At 40.8% G+C, this 22,256-nt stretch overlaps 2 long non-coding RNA genes and 1 pseudogene across 11 annotated transcripts; all 3 read right to left on the bottom strand.

Annotated features, from left to right (window-relative positions):
* Window positions 1–38: 38 nt before the first annotated feature.
* Window positions 39–2,273, bottom strand: LOC103330845 (uncharacterized). Of its 2 annotated transcripts, none has more exons than XR_016127228.1 (4): window positions 1,952–2,273; window positions 1,581–1,632; window positions 1,190–1,439; window positions 39–879 (listed from the first exon to the last, which is right to left on the bottom strand). It is a non-coding gene; the product is annotated as an uncharacterized LOC103330845 (long non-coding RNA). The 2 variants fall into 2 exon arrangements; XR_514014.3 differs by having other exon boundaries at window positions 39–872.
* A 2,299-nt stretch (window positions 2,274–4,572) lies between these two features.
* On the bottom strand, window positions 4,573–10,328 carry LOC148916719 (putative disease resistance RPP13-like protein 1 pseudogene; annotated as a pseudogene). 8 transcript variants are annotated; one of them, XR_016127221.1, is made up of 4 exons: window positions 6,336–10,328; window positions 5,166–5,342; window positions 4,699–4,810; window positions 4,576–4,597 (listed from the first exon to the last, which is right to left on the bottom strand). The product of XR_016127221.1 is annotated as a putative disease resistance RPP13-like protein 1 pseudogene, transcript variant X4 (transcript). The 8 variants fall into 8 exon arrangements; XR_016127223.1 differs by lacking the exon at window positions 5,166–5,342 and having other exon boundaries at window positions 4,573–4,597; XR_016127220.1 differs by lacking the exon at window positions 4,576–4,597 and having other exon boundaries at window positions 4,674–4,810.
* Window positions 10,329–19,047: 8,719 nt separating this feature from the next.
* Window positions 19,048–21,846, bottom strand: LOC107880459 (uncharacterized). Its single transcript, XR_016127211.1, has 5 exons — window positions 21,697–21,846; window positions 21,442–21,567; window positions 21,120–21,302; window positions 19,371–19,816; window positions 19,048–19,102 (listed from the first exon to the last, which is right to left on the bottom strand). It is a non-coding gene; the product is annotated as an uncharacterized LOC107880459 (long non-coding RNA).
* Between the last annotated feature and the right edge of the window lie 410 nt (window positions 21,847–22,256).

The following is a 22,256-nucleotide window of genomic DNA, read 5'->3' as shown; positions in this document are numbered from 1 at the left end:
TCTCCATCAACCATCATCGACTAATTTGGATCAAGTAATTAGGAAATAAAAAACATTACATTTCACAAAACAGGGGACAAGTTAAGCTAGACCAAAAATGCTGTACACTTCGTGCCTGTATGTAGGAATGTGTCGATTGTTTTTGTAGAAACAGGGGACAAGGTAAACCCTCCTCTGGAAACGACACACAAACAAGCCTTGCAAATGAAAAGCTCTCGACGAAAAGGCATGTTGTCCTGAAAAAAGGCCACTAATTATTCGGCATTTTCAACTTAAATAGGTTGAGAGTGAGAGTGAACTATTGAAAGGCAATACTTTGTTTGTCTCTCATGAGTCATATCATATGATGACTCGATCATTTATGTCGAGGCAAGGAATGTGAGATATGTTGGTCCTTGCAAATGAAAAGCTCTCGATGGTAAACCCTCCTCTGGAAACGACACACAAAGAAGCCTTGCAAATGAAAAGCACTCGACGAAAAGGCATGTTGTCCTGAAGTGAGGTGTCCAAGTCCCTTTCCGTCCAAAGATTTCAGACTTGAAAGTCCCCAGATGCGAAGAGTGTGAAGAGCAGAAGGGAGCAGCTGTTCCTTGAGCAATGTCTCCAAGATATCGTCACTTCCCCTGCCACCAATTGTAGTGTTTGGAGACAACAGCCTTCTGCAAATGACACTAAATTTGGAAGTTCAGTCATCTCCAAATGTCGAAGTGCTGTGAGGGTGTGAATGCGGTGGGAAAAAGACACCAGTTATTCAAAACCTGGTGTTCAGGTTCAGCATCCGATTGTGAAATCCTGTTTCTTTTCACCGCTATTCAATGTGGATGTTAACCAAAGTGCTTTCCGTTTCCATACCTCAGCTCAGCAAGATACTTCTAAATGCTAAGAAAAAGAAATAGAAGGTTTTGCAATCATCAGCAAATTTGAAAAGAAAATATTATTGCGAAAATTCTTCGAGAAGAAATCATGTCGAATACTTTCAATATATGTACGCATGCATTTACTGGATTCTCAAATTTGAAAACACCTCTGAAAGTCAAAAGAGCACCAAATAAACAACAATAGAGGACAAAAGAATACAACACTTTTTCATGTGACTTCTAATCATTAGATTGAAGATTAGCTATACAGATTCAGTGTCATTCTTCTAAGATGCAGCCATTTAGGAGTTACTTGACGATGACTTTCTTACCTCTGTGCAGTCTGCAGAGCCTTCAATCCTACAAATTTTTGCAACTTAGCCACTTATAAGAAGCATTTCCAGCCTCCAGTAGAAAATTTCAAACAGAAATCTTTGCGAATCTTTATGTAAGTCTTCAATTTTCCATTGCACTTGAGATATATAGAAAAGTCTATTGAATCAGCAGACGGTGAAGGCTGATTTTCTGTCTCAAAAGATGATGAAGTGAGCCAAGCCATGTATGAACATGCTGGGTCTGTTCCTAGAAGTCCAAATTCGAATCAACAAATTAATGACAACAGGAATTTATTCTTTATGTTTAGGTTCTAAATGCACTATAGAATCATGCTGATAAATTAATCTATGTAGACAGTAGGAAATGTGTATAGAAAGAGGTGTTTACCACGAAATATACAGCTGACCTAATCCTTGTTCATCTCCGGTCTCAACTTGAACTGCGGAAGAACATATTTAAGTAAGCAACCATCAGAAATGAAGCAAAGGACATGACAACAAATAACACAGACAAAACAATCTATCTCAATTGACTGTTCAAATACAATAAATAACCAGTGATATGACAATATTAACCAGTGGCATCCACAGACAAAAAAATCTATCTCCATTTGAGTGTTCAATAGCACAAAGTGTATGATTCAAATCCCATATATGACTAATGTAATGTGGCGGACCTGTTGGTGACGACTCCATATTACAAGAACTGAGATGATATACCCATCAAATAATTAAAAGGGTAGTTACTTGATGACTTACCTTTTTGCAGAGCATTTGATGACACCACATATTGCAACTTAGCCACTTATAAGAGGCACCTCCAGGATCCAACAGAAAAAATGTTTACTCTTTGTGTAGATCACTTCAGTAATTTTCCATTGCACTTTTAGATTCTAGAAAAATCCATTGGCTCAGAACACAATTCGAGGCCCATTTTCTGTCTGAAATGCTGATGACGTGATACATTTAATGTATGAACCTGCTTGGTTTGATCCTACCAATCCAATTTGGAATAAGAAAATTGATGGTAATAGGAAAGCAACAAAAAAGTGAACCATATTAAATCTTGCTGAGAAACTAATCTGATATACCCTTACAGAAGCGAGCACAGAAAGGCCAGTGAAGCAGCTTCGACTCTGAAATCATGCATGGTTGCCTACACAAGTTGCTTTGACCTCCAAACATGGGAAAGTTTCTCAAGTCTGCAAGTATACATACAACATTTCAAGTGTCATCAAATAGAACTTTGCAGCTGAAGGAATGATTTGTGGGACGGTAAAAACAAAAAAGAAAATCATTTGCACATAAGATATTATAAATGCAATAAATATGCCAATTAGCATAAGACCTCAATCATGTTGGAAGTCAATACTCCCGGATATCAAGAATTAGGCAATAAAAATATGTTAACTGATTCTTAAATGATATTTTCCTTCTAGTTATGTAATATGCCTTCAACTTATAAAGTCCTATTTCTGTATCGTTTTACATGTACAAAAATTCTTCTTCTTTTTTTTCAATTACGAAATCCAACTTTCATGAAAAATAAAGGAGTATAGCAACAGCCAGCAAGGTATACACCCTTAGCAGGTCAAAACAAAAACAATTACAGAACAACTCAAACACCAAATGAACAAAACAGAAACATCGCATAAAGAAGATCTAAACTACAGCAGCTTGCCTATTTGAATAGACGACGAAGAAAGAAAAATCCCTAGAGTCCAATGAGGTGCCGAAGAAATGAACCCTCTCCCACAAGTGATCCACATCCCCTCACCCTTCAAATCATCAAAGAACCTCCTATCCCTATCCAACCAAACAGCCCAGTTGTCATTCATCACAGATCCCCAAAACCAGCCCTCTTCTTTCCACCAAAAAATTTAAGCTTTACACAACAATGCATTACATGAAGCAGGGTTAACTCAGCTCAATCTTACCTCCTTACTAGCTGCAACTATATAGATAAAGCTACTAGGTCAGCTGGACCAGGGAGATACACTTTTGAAATATGTAGTTTTTTATTCTGAGAGGCTGACTCCTTTTAGTAGAAAAAAAGAAGAAGAGATTAAGCAATTAATAATAGAGTCATAAAGCCTCAGCTGATATGCCCAAGTACTATTAATCTAAAGAGTCATAAAAGTAACCAATATGCTTTGGATCGCATTTTCCATTCATGAATCTGTTCCTTATACCATGTGAATAAATTTCCTATGTCAATCTTTTCAGTTGAACAAAACCTCTTGGTAAGAAATTTGCTTTGTTACTACTGAGTTTTATATTTAGAAAGTACCAACAAATAGTCTTACAAACGTCCAAAACATGACAAAAATAATGCATGTATTCTTCAAACATCCCATTGTTGGAAAAATAAAATAAAATAAAATTTGGCCTATCTTGATGTACATACCATATGATGACTTCAAGGAATGTGAGAGAGAGAAAGAGAGAGAGAGAGCTCATCTCATATGGTCACTTCATGGCCTATCTTGATACAAGGAATGTGAGATATGTTGGCCCAATCTTTTCCTGTCTTCTCTTATACCTTTTCTCCTGGGAAAAACACTTGGAGATACTCAGAAAAGAAAGAGAAGTGATGTTTTTAAGCCCCTTTCTGTCCAGAGATTTCAGACTTGATAGTCTATTGATGTGGAGAATGTAAAGAGTGGAAGGGAGCAACATCTCCAAGATATCATCACTTCCCCTGCCACCAATTGTAAATTCTTCAAGGGAGACAAGTCCTTGCAAATCCCAGTGCTCTCCCACTGAAGCCCTCAGTCTATTGCAATTTTCAATGGTAAAATATAGGAGGTTGGGAGGCAAACCCCCATCTTCCGCAAATGACTCCAGATTTGGAAGATCACATATTGACAAATGTTGAAGGGCTGCGAGGGTGTGAATGCGTTCGGACAATGACTTCAAATTTTCAGACAGAGTGAAATGCCGAAAAGCAAAAATTTGGTGTGAGAGAGAACTCATATCATATGATGACTTCATCATTTATCTGGACGAAAGGAAGGTGAGATATCTTGGCCCAATCTTCTCCCATCTTATTTTCATACCTTTACTCCAAGGCAAACAAATGGAGATATCTCAGAAAAGAAAGAGTCTTCTGGCAGGAATTGGAGACTCAGACAGCCATAAATATGCATCTGTTGAAGAGAAGTGAGGTGTCGAAGTCCCTCTCCTTGCAGGCATTCCAAACTGCTACACTGGAGAATATGCAGCACTTGAAGAGAAGTGTGGTGTCCGAGTCCCTCTCCTTGCAGGCATTCCAAACTGTCACACTGGAGAATATTCAGCACTTGAAGAGAAGTGAGGTGTCCGAGTCCCTTTTCGTCCAAAGAATTCAGACTTGAAAGTTCCCAGATACTGTTCCTCAACGCCTCCAAGATATCGCCACTTTCCCTGCCCACCAATTGTAAATTTTTGAAGGGAGACAAACCCCACTGAAGGTCTCAGTCTCTGGCAATTATGAATGTGAAGATATTGGAGGTTGGGAGGCAAACCTTTGCTGCAAATGACACAAGATTTGGAAGACCAAGTATCCGCAAACGTTGAAGGGCAGTGAGGATGTGCATACGTTGTGGTAATGACTTCAAATTCTTGTATCCCCTGACTCTAAAGTCATTAAAAAAAATTGTCAGTTCCTGCGAAAAAATATGGGTGATGTGGGGGATAAGGATAAGGCATAACTTTGAAAAACCAAGAAATAACAAAGAAAAGAACAAAGCTTAAACAAGGTTAATTCTCTAAGAAAATTTTGTAATTGCTGAATGATCTCTCTCCTCAACCAAAGACCACCGGTTGATACTAAGACAATATACATTAGTAAGGACACAGCGTTTATACGTACATGCAGTACCAATGAATGTGCCCCTCGGGTACTGGAACAATATGAATGGTAAATATCATACTCACATCTTCAAAAAGATGAAAACAATAATATACTGCCACTTTTATTATGAAAGAGTACCTAAAAGTGTGGGACATTTGATGCCTGTCTGTAGGAATGTTTCCAGGTGAACCTTTCCGTCTCCCCTCGTTGTGACAATAGTTTTTTGTAGAAAAACAAAAGTCTATAAACAATGGCCCGGAAATGACACGTTCAGAAACCTTGCAAATGAAAAGTTTTTCAAGAGAAGGTGCTGTCCTGCAAACCGAGTATTAATTATTCAGTATTTGATACTTACTATAGGATATAAGTTTCGAAAGAAATTGGGTAAATAGAAGGAGAGAATTTACTGTGCAAAATAATAATAGATACTGTCACACTCACTAATATATAGCTCTTGGAAGAGAAGTGAGGTGTCCAAGTCCCTTTCCGTCCAAAGATTTCAGACTTGAAAGTCCCCAGATGCGAAGAGTGTGGAGAGTGGAAGGAAGCAGCTGTTCCTTGAGCAATGTCTCCAAGATATCGTCACTTCCCCTGCCACCAATTGAAAAGTGTTCAAGGGAGATGAGGCCTTGCAAACCCCAGTACTCTCCCACTGAAGCCCTCAGTCTGTCACAATTAAGAATGCAGAAATATCGGAGTTAGGAGGCAAACAGCCTTCTGCAAATGGCACTAGATTTGGAAGTTCAGTCATCTCCAGTGCTGTGAGGGTGTGAATGCGTTGGGAAAAAAACCCCTTCTGCAAATGACACAAGATTAATGGCATGAACCTATTAAAATTCCCAATGAATGTGCCCCTCAGGCACTGGAACAATATTAATGGTAAATATCATGCTCACATCTTCAAAAAGATGAAAACAATAATATACTGCCGCTTTTATTATGAAAGTGTACCTAAAAGTGTGGGACATTTGATGCCTGTCTGTAGGAATGTTTCCAGGTGAACCTTTCCGTCTCCCCTCGTTGTGACAATAGTTTTCCAAGAGAAGGTGCTGTCCTGCAAAAAGAGTATTAATTATTCAGCATTTGAGACTTACTATAGGATATAAGTTTCGAAGGGGCAAAATAATAATAGAAATCAGATTGAGTTTTTGTGTGTTTTTCTGGAAAATGATTTTGATAAGAAAGTAGCATGAGACCAGTAAGAAGCAGTGACAATGTAATTCACAAAAAGCTGAGAGTAAAATTAGAAATTGAGCTTGAAATGTTTCGATTATTTGGACAGTGAATTTCAGTTTTTGAAGTACATACCTTGTTTGTTTTATTCTCTTAAGATGACTTCATCATTTATCTGGATGCATGGAATGTGAGATATGCTGGCCCAATGATCTTGTCCCGTCTTATTCTGATACCTTTTCTCCAGGGCAGAACAATTGTGGATGCTCAGATTAGAAAGAGATGGCGGCAGACCCTCTTCTGGCAGGACTTGGAGACTCGGACAGTCATAAATATATAGCTCTTGAAGAGAAGTGAGGTGTTGAAGTGCCTCTCCTGGCAGGAATTCCAGAGTTGAAAGTTCGTTGATGTAGAGAGTGCGAAGAGTGGTAGGGAGCAGCTGTTGCTTGAGCAACGTCTCCAAGATTTCATCACTTCCCCTGCCACAAATTGTAAATTGTTCGAGGGAGACAAGTGCTTGCAAACCCCAGTTACAGTAGTCTCCCACTGATGAAGATGCAGCCCTCAGTCTCTCACAATTATCAATGCTAAAATCTCGGAGGTTGGGAGGCAAACCCCCATCTTCTGCAATTGACTCCAGATTTGGAAGATTCCTTATTTCCAAATATCGAAGGGCTGTGAGGGTGTGAATGCGTTCAGGTAATGACTTCAACTTCTCGCATTTTAAGAATTCCAATTCAGTCAGGTTGGGAATGGGCAATCCTCCCTGGGGAAAACACACCAGATTTGGACAATTATAGACACGCAGGCTATTTAGATGACTGAGAACCACTCCTTCTTCAATCAAGCAAAGCGATTCCAGATTGTCACAATGACTAATTCCAAGTGTCGTCAATTTGGGAAAAATGCCCAAGGACCTCATTGAATCACAGCTATTATGTATCAACAAATAGTCGAGTGATGTTAATTTGGCCAACATCTCTTGAGGTAGGAATTCTAATCTCCTACAATAGAATATTGTAAGTGCTGTCAACGAAGTGGGTAGGCCATCTTCAGGGAACGACGTCAGCGTTGGACAATTCCAGAGAGTCAATCTTTGAAGACGATTGATGTTGGGCAAGCACTGTATGTCATTAAATTCTCGAATGTAAAGTCGGGATAGGAGCTTTGTCTCTAGTAATGATAACAGACCTGTTTGGCATCCATCTTCTATTTTCAATTCTTCAAGAGAATTGTAGGTGAGACTAGTACTACTACTAGTAGTAGCAGTGGCCCTTTGATCATGCAAAACCCCACACTCATTCACCCTAAGCATCTTCAAGCAAGGCAGATCACAAGGCAAGCTTCCTCTTAGCTTCGGACACTTATATAGAATCAGCTCCTGGAGACGAGGAAAGTCTGGACCTCCACTTCCACTTGGTACCCATTCCTCCCACTCTGCCATCTCCTTAAACTCCAGCTTCTCCAGTGATTGAAATGGCTGAATTAGATACGCTCCATTTCTGCCATAGAACTCAACACCAATTGTCTTAACAAATTCCATCTTTTCTATATAGAGCTCTTTGAGAGCAGGTAGCCCCCCAACTGGTGGCAGCGACCAACAATATTTACAATTGCTGAGACGCATGACTTGTATGTTTGAGAAGCATGAGTTTCCTAACCAATTAGGGAAGTTGGTTCCACCGTAAAATTCGATGGTCAGTTTCTCCAAACTAATTGAAGGCTGGAGCTTGTCAAGTACATCTCTCACTTTTTCGGAATCATTCGAGTCTTCATCGCCCCATGCCAACTCTAACTCCTTCAGATCCTTCTTATTCTTCAAATTGGCTTGCACGGCATCCTTAGCATCAACTACATTTTGCAGTTTTAGAATTGAAAGTTTTCCTCGAAGATGTGGAAGCTCCCCCAATTCCCCAATGGTCGACCCAGTAGATTTCCCCACAACAAAAGCAGTCAACGTTCTCAAACTTTTTAGTCTACTCATTTGTGCTGGCATCTCTGCAATTTTAGTTCCACGCACATCAAGATGATGCAAACTACTTAATTCCCACAGGTCTACAGGCAATTTAGCAAGAGACCAACAACCTCCCAGCATTAATTTCTGTAAATTTATCAATTTTCTCAAGTCTGCAGGTAATTCAACGAGAGAGAAACAATTTGACAATAGTAACGTCTGCAAATTGTACAAACTGCAAAGTACACCAGGTAACCTTTCAATTGCAGTACCAGAGAGATCCAAATAGCGCAAGTGAATAAGATTTTTAATAGAATCAGGTAGCTGAGTGACATTCATATAACGTGACAATGATAACACCCGTAAACATCTGTGTGACAACATCAAATCTTGTACAACCTTTTTACTTAGATAATACTCTTGATAAGTATTTAAAGAGGTAGGTAGAAAGGTACGCAAACACTTAGCCCCCTTAAATGGCTCAAATTTCAGAGCACCATCAAAATCTTCCCTAGCATATGACAAATGGCGAACTCTTTCTACTTCATGTGATTCCCTACAACCTTCCAACCTTGAACAAAATCCTTTAGACATGAACACAGCCAAGTCATTTATGAGATCATGCATAATAAAACTTGATTTCCCCGACATTTGAAACAATGATCGAGATAACAGTTCATCAAAATATTCCTTAGCCACTTTTTCTATGTTGTCCCCATTCTCCGCTTGCAAAATTAAACCTTCTGCCATCCAAAGAAAAACAACGTCTTCTACCTTGAATTCATAGTCTTTTGGAAAAATTGAACAATAAATAAAGCATCGCTTTAACTTAGCTGGAAGATAATGATAACTCAATCCTAGAGCAGGAAGAATGTCACTTTTCTCGGAAGGTAACTCCCAAATGTTGTTGTTTAGTACTCTGTTCCATACCTCAGAGTCTAGCCTGGAACGTAACAAACCGCCAAGTGTTTGTGCAGCTAAAGGCAACCCATTGCACTTTCTTGCAATTTTCTTTCCGATTTCTTCCAAGCTTGGATATGCACTACAACTTACATTTCCATACGCATGTTTTGCAAGTAATGACCAACAATCTTCATGCGATAATGGTTCCAAGGGTTGAGTGGGAACATTTTGCATGAAAGATGCTACATTTTTGTTCCGTGTTGTTATGATGACTTTACTTCCCCTTGCCCCTGAAGTAAAAGGAGTTTGGAGGCAGGTCCAATCAGTATATTTCTCATTCCAAAGGTCATCCAACACAAATAAAAATTTCTTCCCCCTAAGTTGTTCTCTTAGTTCAACTTGAAGCAAATTCAGATCTGTTGTATTGCAAGTTTTTGAAGTGACTGACTCAAGAAGCGTTTTAGTTACCCTGACAGCATCGTAGTCTTCTGAAACACAAGCCCAAGCTTTAAATGTAAAATGCTCTTTCACCTTATCGTCATTGTAAAGCATTCGAGCAAGGGTTGTCTTGCCAACCCCACCCATTCCAACAATGGGGATGACAGACACATTTTCCTCGCTTGCATCTTCGGAGAACAACACTTTTGATAAATTTTCTTTGACTTCATCTCTACCATATACAAAGGGTTCATGAACCAAGGAAGTTGTTGGAGTTCTTTGTGAAACCTTCCTCCCAACAACTTCTGTCAAACCAAGAGCACCTTTCAGTTGTACAAAGTCTTCTAGTTTTCGTAACAACTCCTGTATCTTAACATTCATGCTTTGATAAAACTTATTACGAGAAGTAGGGAGGAAGTTCCACACCTTGTTGGTAAATTTGTCGGCTGTTTGAGATTCACCTTCCAGCTTGCATCGCAAAGCTTCATAGTTGATCTCATCCAGCAAGTCCTCCGCATCAAAGACTGCATGTTTGAGGTCGTCAAGCCACTCTCTCACAGCTGGTTTCTCAATTTGCTTCTCCTCTGCATCATCAAGCACTGCGTTCAAGGTCAACAGCGTCCTCTTCAGTTTCATGAGGAGAGGTTGATCCAGTTTCTTGTGCCGAAATAAGTCGATGAACTCGGGTGAGACAATTCTGTCACAAATCACCTGGATGGAAGCAGAAATGAAGGCCTCTCCGATCAAAGCTCCAGCCATTTTTCTCTTCTTTTCTTTGCAAGGGAATTGGATGAAAGTAACTTGGAAATACAGGTAAGGCAGTATGAAAGCTTTTTATGTATTTATCTAAGTTCCGTTCGGTGGCTGTGAGTGAGTGAGTGAGTTTGTTAGCCTAAGTGATCATAATTAACTTCTAATTAGCGTGTAATATTAACTTTTAAAAAATCTCTCACTTTATTCTCTGGGGGGACAAACTTTTAAAACTTTTCTGTGGCCTCACATGGGGATGGGGTCGTCCTCGTCACCACCAATCTGTACATGCAAAGTTGGCCATCGACGTGGATAATGACTGATGCTTTCAAATGTGAAAAGCAGTGATGTCTCATTTTCTTCTTCGAAAAAGTAAAAACAAAAATAGAAAAATTCAGATAAGAAATTCACTAATTTATAAAGAAATCGATTCATATTTGAAGTTCGAGAAACAAGATAAAATAAAAATAAAATTAAAAAATAGAGTATCATATACTTCCAACAATTGGAAGGAAAGCACTTGTTCCTTCAACTTCAATAATGTTTACACAATAGCCTGTAAACATAATTAACTTCTAATTAGCCTAAGTGATCATAATTAACTTCTAATTAGCCTGTAATATTAACTTTTTAAAAATCTCCCTCACTTTCAAGGACTATTCTCTTTTTTTTTTTTTGGTCTGAAGGACTATTCTCTTTTGGGTACAAAGTTTTCAAACTTTTCTGTGGCGTCACATGGGGGATGGGGTCCTCATCACCAATCTGTACATGCAAAGTTGGCCATCAATGAGAGACTTCAACTTGTGTCAATGGGTGGGACCCAATCGGCCTGGTTCGGACTGTTGGAGGATGACAAGACAACGACAACAATTCTACTGGCCGTAAGTGGTAGTAACGATGCACTCCAGTGCCATTGACCTCTTTGTAAATCTACGGCTCTTAACGGATTTGGAAATCAACTATACTTCCCTCTTTACCCTTTCGGTGGCTACCCTAAGGCTAAGACTAGCTTTTTTCGTTCTCCTTTTTCTCACTAATTTGTTAATTTCTAATTTTCAAATTGACATCAGATGTGAAGAAATTTGGGGTGGGAGGTGTCTGTTAGTAGCAATTGAATGATATTGGACCCTTTTCAATGCTAATGAGATATTGCAGGTTCATTCACGGGTTCAAGAGATCTTGCAGTTTTAGAGAGAGAGAGAGAGAGAGAGAGAGAGAGAGAGAGAGAGAGAGAGAGGAGGATGAGGAAGAAGAAGATAGGGAGGGGCAGAAAGGGGAGGCAGTGCGGTGGCGGCTTAGGAGATTGGGTTAGGGTGGGAGGTGGATTCTGTCTTCTTTTTTTTTCTTTTAGTTTTTTTTTTCTTTTTAAGTTTATTCTAAATGGTATAAATTTTTTAAATCCAGCTGTAAAAAAAGTTCAAATTTTTATAAAACTATGACACATGACATATTTTTAAGGGTATACTAGTGATTGCCCTCTGAACTTGTACCTAACTTTCAATTAGTTCTCTATTTTTTTCTTTTTAGAAAATTAAGGAACCAAATTATTTTTTTTTACAAATGTGCCCCCCGACGTCAAAATCTGGCACTTCCCATCCATTCTGCCGTGAAGTTGGAGGTTAATTTTGTCATTTCTCGTCTCCACTGAACTGAACCCATGCTTCAGCTATTAGTTCTTTCTTTTTGGCTCGTTTTTTCCCCAAATGAATTTCCCCCACTCTTGCAACCTCCATTTTCGTATCCAAAACCGAAAGGGGATCTAGGGCTAAGGAGAAACCCAATATTACAAGATGAGAAGGTCCTTACCTAACCTCCTTCGACTTACACTGGGTTGACTTGCGTGGACACGCGAAATGACAAAAGTAACATCTATCTTGACGGCAGAATTGATGGAAAGTGCGGTCACGTCGAGGGCACATTGGCAAAAAAAAGATCGGGTCCTTAATTTTCTTTTTTTCTTTTTTTTTTATAAAAAATATAAGGGGTCAATTTAGGGGGCAAATCACCGGCATGGAAGCATCACAAGCTAAGGTATTAGCACACTACTATTCTATAATTTCTCCTCCTTACCCAAAAGATCTCATTCTTATCTTCTGTTGAGGCCCAAAAGAGTCCACGATTGGGCCCAAATAAGTTTTCTGTCCAATACGCTACTATATTAAGAAAAGTCACATATCTGAATACACAAAGGCTCGTCATATGCGAGTCACACCACACGCGCCATGCCAAATAAATAATTCGTCATGTTAGGAATCGAGATTAAGATTATAAAATGCATTATCTTTGCAAATCCATGCTAATTATCTCGTCAGGCATAATAATTGAAAGCATGTCAAGCGATATGCCATGTCAAGCGACATGCCATGCCAAGTAGGAAATCATTATTACACACCCAACCACGCTACAAGCCTAAGTGGACCCAAGCCATTAGAATGCCGGGGGCTTGCTTGAGTGGGTTGTGGTATGGATGGTAATAAATCAACATGAGGCCCATTGATGGGCCGAGAAATGGAAAGTCTCGGGTTGCTTGGGAGCCTCGAGATTCAAGCCCATTTCTTAGGCCCAAACATGTGGGTGAGCACAAGAGAGAAAAGTAGCCCAATAGCCCAAACAAAATAACCTAACCAAAAATAACCCAACCAAAAGTAAGCCTAATCAAAATAGCTTATTGACTCAACCAAAAAGCCCAAACGTTTTAGATAGCCTGACAAGACCCGACCCGAATTTCCCGGAACCCGAGACGAATCCTGCGGAGACCTCGGCATCACACCCATGCCGGGTTCACTCCTTAAAACTATGTCCTTTTTTACCAAAAAGGGTTAAGGGCACGAGACTTTCTGCCAAAATTTGTGAGTCTCCCTTGTAAATTGAACATTTCCCAAAATTTTCACCTGCATAAAACACATTTTATAACCCAACAGGCAATACGCACAATATAATCTCATGCAATTTACATAAATGGCCTCCGGCCTTCAAATGATTCTAGCAGAACTGCCCACACTGTTTTTAAAATAACTTAATGCATCAAACATGCATATAACAGATTTAAAATTTATTTATGCACACCTTCACTCACTTAGTCCACAGGACAAGCCTCAATTCAATAAGACCACCTAAGTGGAGTCTAATCTGTGGCTGCACCTAGTAACTCCAGGCTGCCTACGTACCCTACTAAGGGATCAAGCCACACGTAGTTCTTTCGTATCAATCCTGGCTCATAATATCAAATAAACTATTACAGCCATACAAATTCATACATTCTAGGATTTATCCATCACAACACACCAAACACAATCACATAGCTCCCCTCATACGACGAGATGCACCCGGCCTCGTATGGGGTCTGTCAACACGCCGGCTACTCCTACGACACGTGCGACCTCACAAGCATATCTCACTGTCCGCATTGGGCCTGGCTACATTCTCACCAGCCATCTAATTGTTCGCTTTGGGCTTGGTTACATTTTCACCACCATCATATCGTTCGCTTTGGGCTGGCTACATTCTCACCAGCCATCATACCGTTCGCTTTGGGCTGACTACATTCTCACTAGCCATCATACCGTTCGCTTTGGGCCTGGCTACATTCTCACCACCATCATCTGATTCGCTTTGGGCTGGCTACATTCTCACCAGCCCGCACGGGTTTAAAGGCCTCAACACAATCACAGGACGATACTTACAGTGTAATCAAAATCCGGGGGAGGTACATAGGGTGGTGTGTATAGCACTTCAAACTGACATCTAAACTCTTTTATACCTTTGTATACACACATGATCATATATAAATATAAACCTCTATTTCATAAACCTCAACCTTGGAATAGCATCCAATAATCCCCCAATTTTGAACCGTAACTAATATCCTAATCCCACATAACCAATATACAAACAAAACCCGTCACTACGGTCATTTTAATCTTCCTGAGAAGGTAACACTACCTAGGAAGTCTCACGGTCAATCCCGGGGTCCAACTACTCACCCTTGGTCAAACGGGCCCAGGAGGCCCACGACCTCCAAATTCTGATTTGACAATTTCAATGAGTGCTACATGGTTTAGGACATATGTCATGCAAGTTTGGTCCATATCAGAAGGTCGGATCGCTCACGATCGCACTATCGGACGGTTATTAAAACCCTCGCCCTAGGGTTGGCATTTCCGGAGTATCCAGGACTCCGTTTTACTATCTGTCGAATCCTACACGATCCTAAGGATGTCTAGATTAACATATTACAAACTCAGGACCGGCTCAAGCTTATCTGTCGAATCCTATGCGATATCTGTTCGCACGCTCGTGAGAACCAGGAGATCATTTTAGAACCTTGAGCGGTCCATTTTCCTAGCCCACGCCGCCACACATGCCGGCCGCATGGGTGCCTTGAGTAATTTCGCGGCGAAAAACTCCAAACCGCCGCCAAGCTTCCTATCCTAGATGTAAAACCCTATTCTGAGCCACTTTTGTTCTGGACATACCCCAAAAATGGCGGAAGTGGCGAAATGCGATCCAACAATGGCCAAATTTCAATTCGTAGATCGAGCTACTTACGCTACAAATTGATCAATTCCTACCCAACAGGCAGCTAGAGCTCGGAAAATAGGTGAGAAACCATACCTCACTTGCCGGAATCGGTGGCCGGATGACGGAGAACGGCCGACGGTTTCATCAAAACCGAGCTTTTCTCCTCGTTTTCCGGCGAAATCACGGCGATCGCGGCGGGACCTAGTTGGGGTAGGAAGAGGATGGCGGCCGGTCATTTTGGTACCGGCCCGTTAACTTTGGTGGCGGATGAGCGAACGGCCGGGCAAAAGCGTGGCGGTGTTTGAGAGAGAGAGATGCGGAGGAGAGAGAGAAATGAGGCAATTCTGTCTTTTAACCAAAACTCCTTTTCAAAATATTTACGATTTTGCCACTGAGGGTATTTGGATCGTATCTCTCTCGTTACAGCTCCGATTCAAGCCCACTACGCGTCTACGGACTCATCTCACGGCTCTCTCATAGCGTTACAGCCGAATTCTCAAATTCCTTTCGAATAAGAAATAACCGAATTACCCCTATCCCCAAGGTAAATTCATAATTCCACTCAAATAAATTAAAACAGGGGATAACTTTGGAGTCGGGGTGTTACATAGCCCACTTGCTTGATAAACCATTTTAGCCCATACAACTACCATAATAAGCTACAAAGGCACCAGCACCTAGCTAGAGGCACAAAAGCCACGAAGGGGAGGTCTAGAGGTTCATTAAACAATGCTGCTGGAGGTTCCAGCACATGGAGGGAGCAGATTCCAAGCAAGAAACATTCAAAGTACCAAAGAATATTAGCCTGCGAGCTGCCAGAAGCACCCTTTGAACCAGCATGTATATTCAATTCCTTCCCTCATCAGACCTAGCCTTGGAAGAGGAGAGAAAAGAAGGAAGAAAGATGGCTGAAAATAGGAGTCTGAAATAGCCATGAAAGGGGGCCTTGAGCTCCAAAAAATCCCTGATTTTGTGCAAATGGGCAGAGAAGATTTCATCAAAAAAGGATGATTGAAGGGATGAAGGGAGAAAGGAAGGGAAAGACTTGACAAAATGGGATGGAAACCATTAGGGTTTCTTGGAAAATGTCAACTTCCAGCGGCTATAAATTGAGGCATTTTCTACCCAACGGAAGCAACCCATATCTAGAGAGCAAGCTTCATCTCTCACCATGAAATCCCTGCAATTTCGTGCCCTATTCCTCCATCTCCTCCCACTTCCCATTCTACCATGCCATTCTAGAGTCTGACATAGCTTTTGTCAGGCTGCTGGAAACTTACCCAAACCACCAAATATTTCACCATTAGCCACAACTCGCACCCAGAGAGCAAGCTTTCTCTCTAACTTACAAAAACCCAGCAATCTCGTGCACTGTTCATCTTCTTCTCTATTTTGCTCTTCTAGCAGCTGCCGGAAGAACTCTGCTCTTCATTTTCCATTTCCTAGCCAAATCTCTTACAAAACTTCTCCTTCCTTACCCTAACACTTCCTTTTCCCTCAAAGCAAGCCTAAATTTTCTCTTAGTGCTAAACTCATATTGATTTTACTCCCATGCCACAGGCCACTCACGCTGAGCTTGAGAGTTTATTTGTAAGCTTGAAGAAATTACATGTAAGCTGCCATTATTTTGGTTGGTGAAGGTAACCAAAATACTTCCTAAGGCTCTACTGCCCTTTCGAGGTATTTTGGGGCTTAATTTTCGAACTCAGGCAAAGGGGACAATTCATCAGTCTACCCTTTTATAGCAGCCCACCATTTGCAGCTGCTGGAGGAAAAAGTCCCTTACATAAATTGGCAACTCTGTTGTGGATTAGGCCATTATCTTCATCGATGCCTTCAAAGAAGACCAGAAGCGACAACATGACTTCCCAAGACGAGCTGGACCACGGTGACTAGGAGTCAAGGCAAAATGTCTCACATAGAAAAGAAGAACATGCAAGTGAGGGAGCTTTCACCCTCATAGACCTTGTTGCAGCCATCCATGCCATGGGGAAACCTAGAGGGGGATGGTGGACACAATCAAAGAGCTAAAAGTTCAGTCTCCAAGCCAAGCAAAGAAAACGAAAGACCACTCCAAGAGGAATCTGCTGCTGCCGGAAGGGGGTCTGAACAAAATAGGCCATCTTTTGTCGCCCATGAAGATGTCATCGCCATGCTGGAAAATAAACTAAGCCATAATCAGGAAGATTGGAAGTATGTCCCTCAGCCGCCATATCCATCATGCCTATTCCAGCAGCCATATCCTAATGGCTATGAAACACCAAGCTTTGTCCTTTTCGACAAAAGGAAAGGGAGCCCGAATGAGCACTTCAACCATTTCATTGATGCCTTGGGACCACATGTTGGTGATTATAATCTTCGGCTTCGAAATTTTTTGAAAAGCCTTACCGATCATGCTTGTACGTGGTACATGAGGTTGGCACCAGGCTCTATTTGTTCTTGGGAAGATTTGGCAAGCATGTTCTCTAAGAAATATTTCCAATATGAAGAAAGAGTTACTACCATTCAACTCAACAACATTCGCCAAAAACAGGGGGAAGATCCTGTGGACTTCGTGCGTAGGTTCCAGGACCTGTCTCTGGATTGCTATGATGAAAAGGATGAAGAAGCGCTCGTCAAAATTTGCATCAGCAACATCGTGGCGATTACAGGTTTATTCGGAAAATATTGGCATAACCCAATTTTCTCTGCTGAAAGCACGAGGAAAACAAGCATTTCAGTTAAACTAAATGGGCAGAAAGCTTGGAAGGGTGAAGAGGAAGAACGCCACTCGGGGGCTTCATTTGATTAGCAATATTATCGAGAGACTGCTGCCGTAACCTCTCCTAAGAGCCGCAAATCACTCTTTGATTAGTGGGGTCATGAGTCGCATGCAAGTAGATCAGCAGATGTGGCTCTGTTAAATAATTCTACAGAGCATGGCAGCCTAGTACAACACATGCCAAATACATGCCAACATAAGCCACAAGCTTTCATGCTATTGCAAGTCATGCACGCTCCTTGGCCCTTTCATACTTGGGGGCTTAATTTGATGGGGGTATTTATCAATGCAAAATGGCTCAAAGCCTTACTACTGAGTTGCTTTTGCACCTATCCTTTTGTTTTTGACTTTTCAAATTTATTTCAAAGATGAACTCCTTTTGTGTTTTCACCATATGCTTTCACAACTTTGGTAGAATGCACCACCATTATTGCATGCTAAGGTGTAAAATGATATTTGCAATGAGAATGGAATATTTTGGAAAAAGAAAAAGAAAAAACCTCTAGAATTCTTTACTTACTTTTATCTTCTTCTGTTTTGCAAAACATGTTCTTTGAAAAGAAAATAGAAAATAGACAAACAAACTTCCTTTTAAAAAGCTAAGCCTCTCAGCAGTAACCATGCCAAGCAAAGTCACTTGAATCGGATCCCGAACCATCAACAAGCATCACGCTTAAGCAAAAAATAGCATAAGGCACGAGAAACTGATCTATTCCAAAGAAGCACGCAATCTTGAGGTGCTGGAACAACATCTGGGAGTTTTATAAAACCTTGGTAAGAATCATGCACGCGCTAGTTTGGCCCTTTTTAAGGAAGGCAAGAAGCTGCTTTTCAAACCCAGAGGCTAGATAAACCATGCAAAAGAAACTTGAGAAATTTCGCTCCTGTCGAAATTTTGGCAGCATATACCTTGTTTTTAAGGATATCCAACCTGTCAGAAAATCTCAAGCAGTTCACAAAGACGAATTTTGCCAACCAAGCTATATATATATATATATATGAGACATGCGAATTACAACCTGCCTTCAACATTCAAAAAATTAATACAAGCTTCAGTGGTTCAATGCCAAATTACAAAGTCATAACAACGTAGTCGTTAGAATGTCAAAAGAAAAAAAAAACTACAGTCAAAGCACGATAAAACTATACATGCTAAAGATCCATGCATCCTATAGTCTCAAAGGAAACAGGACCATGCGATGATTTCATGCTATGAGTAACACCGTCATCAAAGAAGGCTTTGAACGCCACGAAGGAATTCTCCCAATCTTGCCAAGACATGTTTCTCTCCGATAAATGCCCCACAGAGGTGGAAGCATCACCGTCCTTATGGATGTCATCAATAATCTCACCACGAGGGGAAGTGTGAAGAGGTGCAGCAGTGTGTCGTGTGCCTGTAAGGAGAAGTTAGAGGCACTGTTGGAAAGGGGAGATGCCGGCAGCTATGTCGGTGTGCCTGTGCAAGGAGAAGTTGGAGGTAGCTGTGGGAAGCCGTGAAAAGGTGTCGGCAATCAGATCAGTGTCCCAAGGGGAGGAAGGAAGCGTACCCTTCGCCCCTTGTGAGATGCTCTTGATCTAAAAGAAAAGAAGGAGTTAAAACGAATATGCAATTTCTGACCTAAGTTCGTGACAAACAATGTTCTCATCCTGTGAGTCAATAAGCATGACAAGCAAATTCTCTTTCGGAACAAAAATCAAGCATTGCAAGACATGCATTCCTACTTCTCGCAACCGAGAACAAAGTCTACAATTAATCAAGCATATGTTCACAAGGGGAGTAAGCCTAGGCCATGCACCAGTCTATGCTTATTCCTGGAATATTCAAATTGGCGGAGTTACTTACCAAAAGATTAAAGCAGAAGCCCCAAATATCCAAGTTAGAAGGCTGGAGGATTTGAAGGTTCCAGCAGCAGAAACGTCAAGGTTTCTAGCACTTGCCCCACCTATGCCTGAGACGTGTGCACACACACACACACACACACACACACACACACACACACAAACAGAGGTGCCAGAAGCATATTTTCTTCCATTCTTCCAGCTCCTACTCTACAAGCAAAGAATTTCTGGCACTTGCCTTATTTCAAATCTTCTTAGCCCCTGTCCTATTTCAAACATCATGCTAGTGTATATGCTCATTAACCCCCAAAGCTCAATTTATCCTTGCAACAATTCAACAAACTCATTACATCCGTGAAAGTAACCAAAAACTCACCTTTATTCTATCAAGTTCCCAGCAAATCAGTAAGAAAATGACATTCCTCATGCTTTGGAACCTCTCAATCAAGCCTGAAAAAGAAATAAGGGAGTACGTTGACCAGATTAGGCACTTTGGAAGGGAACTCGTAAATGAAAAGGGGGTGCCGGAAGCATAATCACTATTGAAGCATTAATTTTTCCAAAGACAAGTTGCAAGCAGCCAAGACTCAATTTTATGTTATCAAAATCCTAGAAAATTAGACTTCTCATGCTTTATCATGCTTTGGAGCTTCTAAACAAGAGACTACGTTAGCCAAAATCATACGCCGGAAAGGTACTTATACACAAAGGAAGGCGCTGGAAGCATAAATTTCTCAAAGTGCAAGCAAACTCATCTATCAAGCATTAGAAAAAATTCACAGGGTGTGATACCAATCCACATACCAAGAAATTTCATTTCATTCAAGCATTCCAAGCAATTTGGGCATTTCAAGCAAATTGAAGAACTCATGCTCTTACGACAATACCATTCCACTTCATGACAATATTGCTCAAGAACATGCTCTAGCAATACTCAGATCAGCACTCAATGCCAACAGAAAGGACATGCTAAATTCCCAAGCAAAAGCAACATGCCAAGCAAAACTTATACACAAGCTTTCCAACCATCCTAGCTAGAATATCCCACCTTTAGAAAATCACTATAAATCAAGCTTACAACCAACAAATCCCAGACTTTCCAGATTAGAACTAGACATATCAAGCTTTACTTTCCCAAAATTTCGTTGCATTTCGAGCTAGGGAAGCATGTCAAACAGATTTCTAAAACAGTCCATGCAGCAGAAACTGTACAGCTCCAGCACCTTAACCCTTACTTTGAAATTCCACCGAAAATTCATTTTTTCTTCAAGTGATGCAAGACCAATTCCAACATAACCATTGAGAAGTCCATTTTTATGTCTCAAAAGCTCCAACTCATATTTGAAAAGAAACATTTCAAAAGTTCAAAAAACAGCCAGCAAGCTACTTTGAGATATTTTGACAAACACTTGGCATGCATACCCAAGTGAGCTTGTATAACTCTTGTTTATCACCAAGATAGAATCCTAAATCAAAAGCTCAACCTTAGAATTCGATTTCTAGTTCACAAATTCTGGGAAATACAGAGGAACTCAAGCATTCAAGCATAGAAGCATACAACAAAGGCATCAACATCAACTCATGAACATGCTTTAGAAAAATGGAGGCAGAGAGCACTAGAATGGGTGGATGATCCTCAATTTTGGATATGTTATAAACAACATAATTTCAAGCAAATTTTGTGAAGCAAGCACAATCATACGAGCATCATAAGTTAAAGACACATGCAGAAGAAAAATCTGCAAAAACTCACCAGTCATGGATGAATGCAGAAGTTGCAAACCAGCTTTGAGGTATCAGAAAAATTCAAAAAATTCTGCAAATTTTACTGGCTATAGTACTCGAGCAGATGAACAACTTTGATCAAGGAAGTTTTCTGATCCGAGCTTCTGAAATATGACTTATGTACTGATGCACAATACCTACGGGTTTGGGTCTTGAAGAAGAAGAAGAAAGAAGAGAATGAGAGAAAATCAGAAAATAAAGCACATCAAGCCAAGTTCAGCCTTTTCATATATCAAAAAAGAGGTCAGAGCAAGATAAAAGTAAGAAGAGGAAAAGGGAGAAACCCATACCAACAGTTTTGTTCTCACAGGAATTGGCACCCTTCCAGCAACTCGAGCAAATCAAAGAAAAGGGAATCCCAGAAGATTAGTGTGAGCCCTTCCTTGCTAGCACCCACATTGTAAGCACTCACGTTGCTGCAATAACAAAATAGGTCAAAAGAGGGTTTGGTGCTTGACTACCAAAACAAAGGGCAATATTCATGGATGAAAGGAACCCAGCAAATTCCTCAATAAATCCAAGAGAAAGCTAGAGAAGGGACATACCTTGCTAAAATCCCAACGGGTGACTTTGAATATACCAAGAAGGGAGCGAAATTGAGAATCATAGAGGAAAACCCGCACAAAAAGGTCCCTTCCAGCAACGGCGAAGGGCTTGGTGAAGGGTGAAGGGGTCGAAATCGACTTGGGCTCTTTTTCCGGCGGAGGCGATGTTTTCCCAGCGGCTGGAAGCGATATGCCATGTCAAGCGACATGCCATGCCAAGTAGGAAATCATTATTACACACCCAACCACGTTACAAGCATAAGTGGGCCCAAGCCACTCGAATGCCCGGGGCTTACTTGAGTGGGTTGTGGTATGAATGGTAATAAATCAACATGAGGCCCATTGATGGGCCGAGAAATGGAAAGTCTCGGTTGCTTGGGAGCCTCGAGACTCAAGCTCATTTCTTAGGCCCAAACATGTGGGTGAGCACAAGAGAGAAAAGTAGCCCAATAGCCCAAGCAAAATAACCTAACCAAAAATAACCCAACCAAAAATAAGCCCAATCAAAATAGCCTATTGACTCAACCAAAAAGCCCAAACGTTTTAGATAGCCCACTTGC

Source organism: Prunus mume, linkage group LG5, assembly GCF_029339155.1.
Source record: "Prunus mume cultivar Tortuosa linkage group LG5, ASM2933915v1, whole genome shotgun sequence".
In the NCBI taxonomy this organism is placed as follows: Eukaryota; Viridiplantae; Streptophyta; class Magnoliopsida; order Rosales; family Rosaceae; genus Prunus; species Prunus mume.
This window is presented reverse-complemented; position numbering and strand designations above follow the sequence as displayed.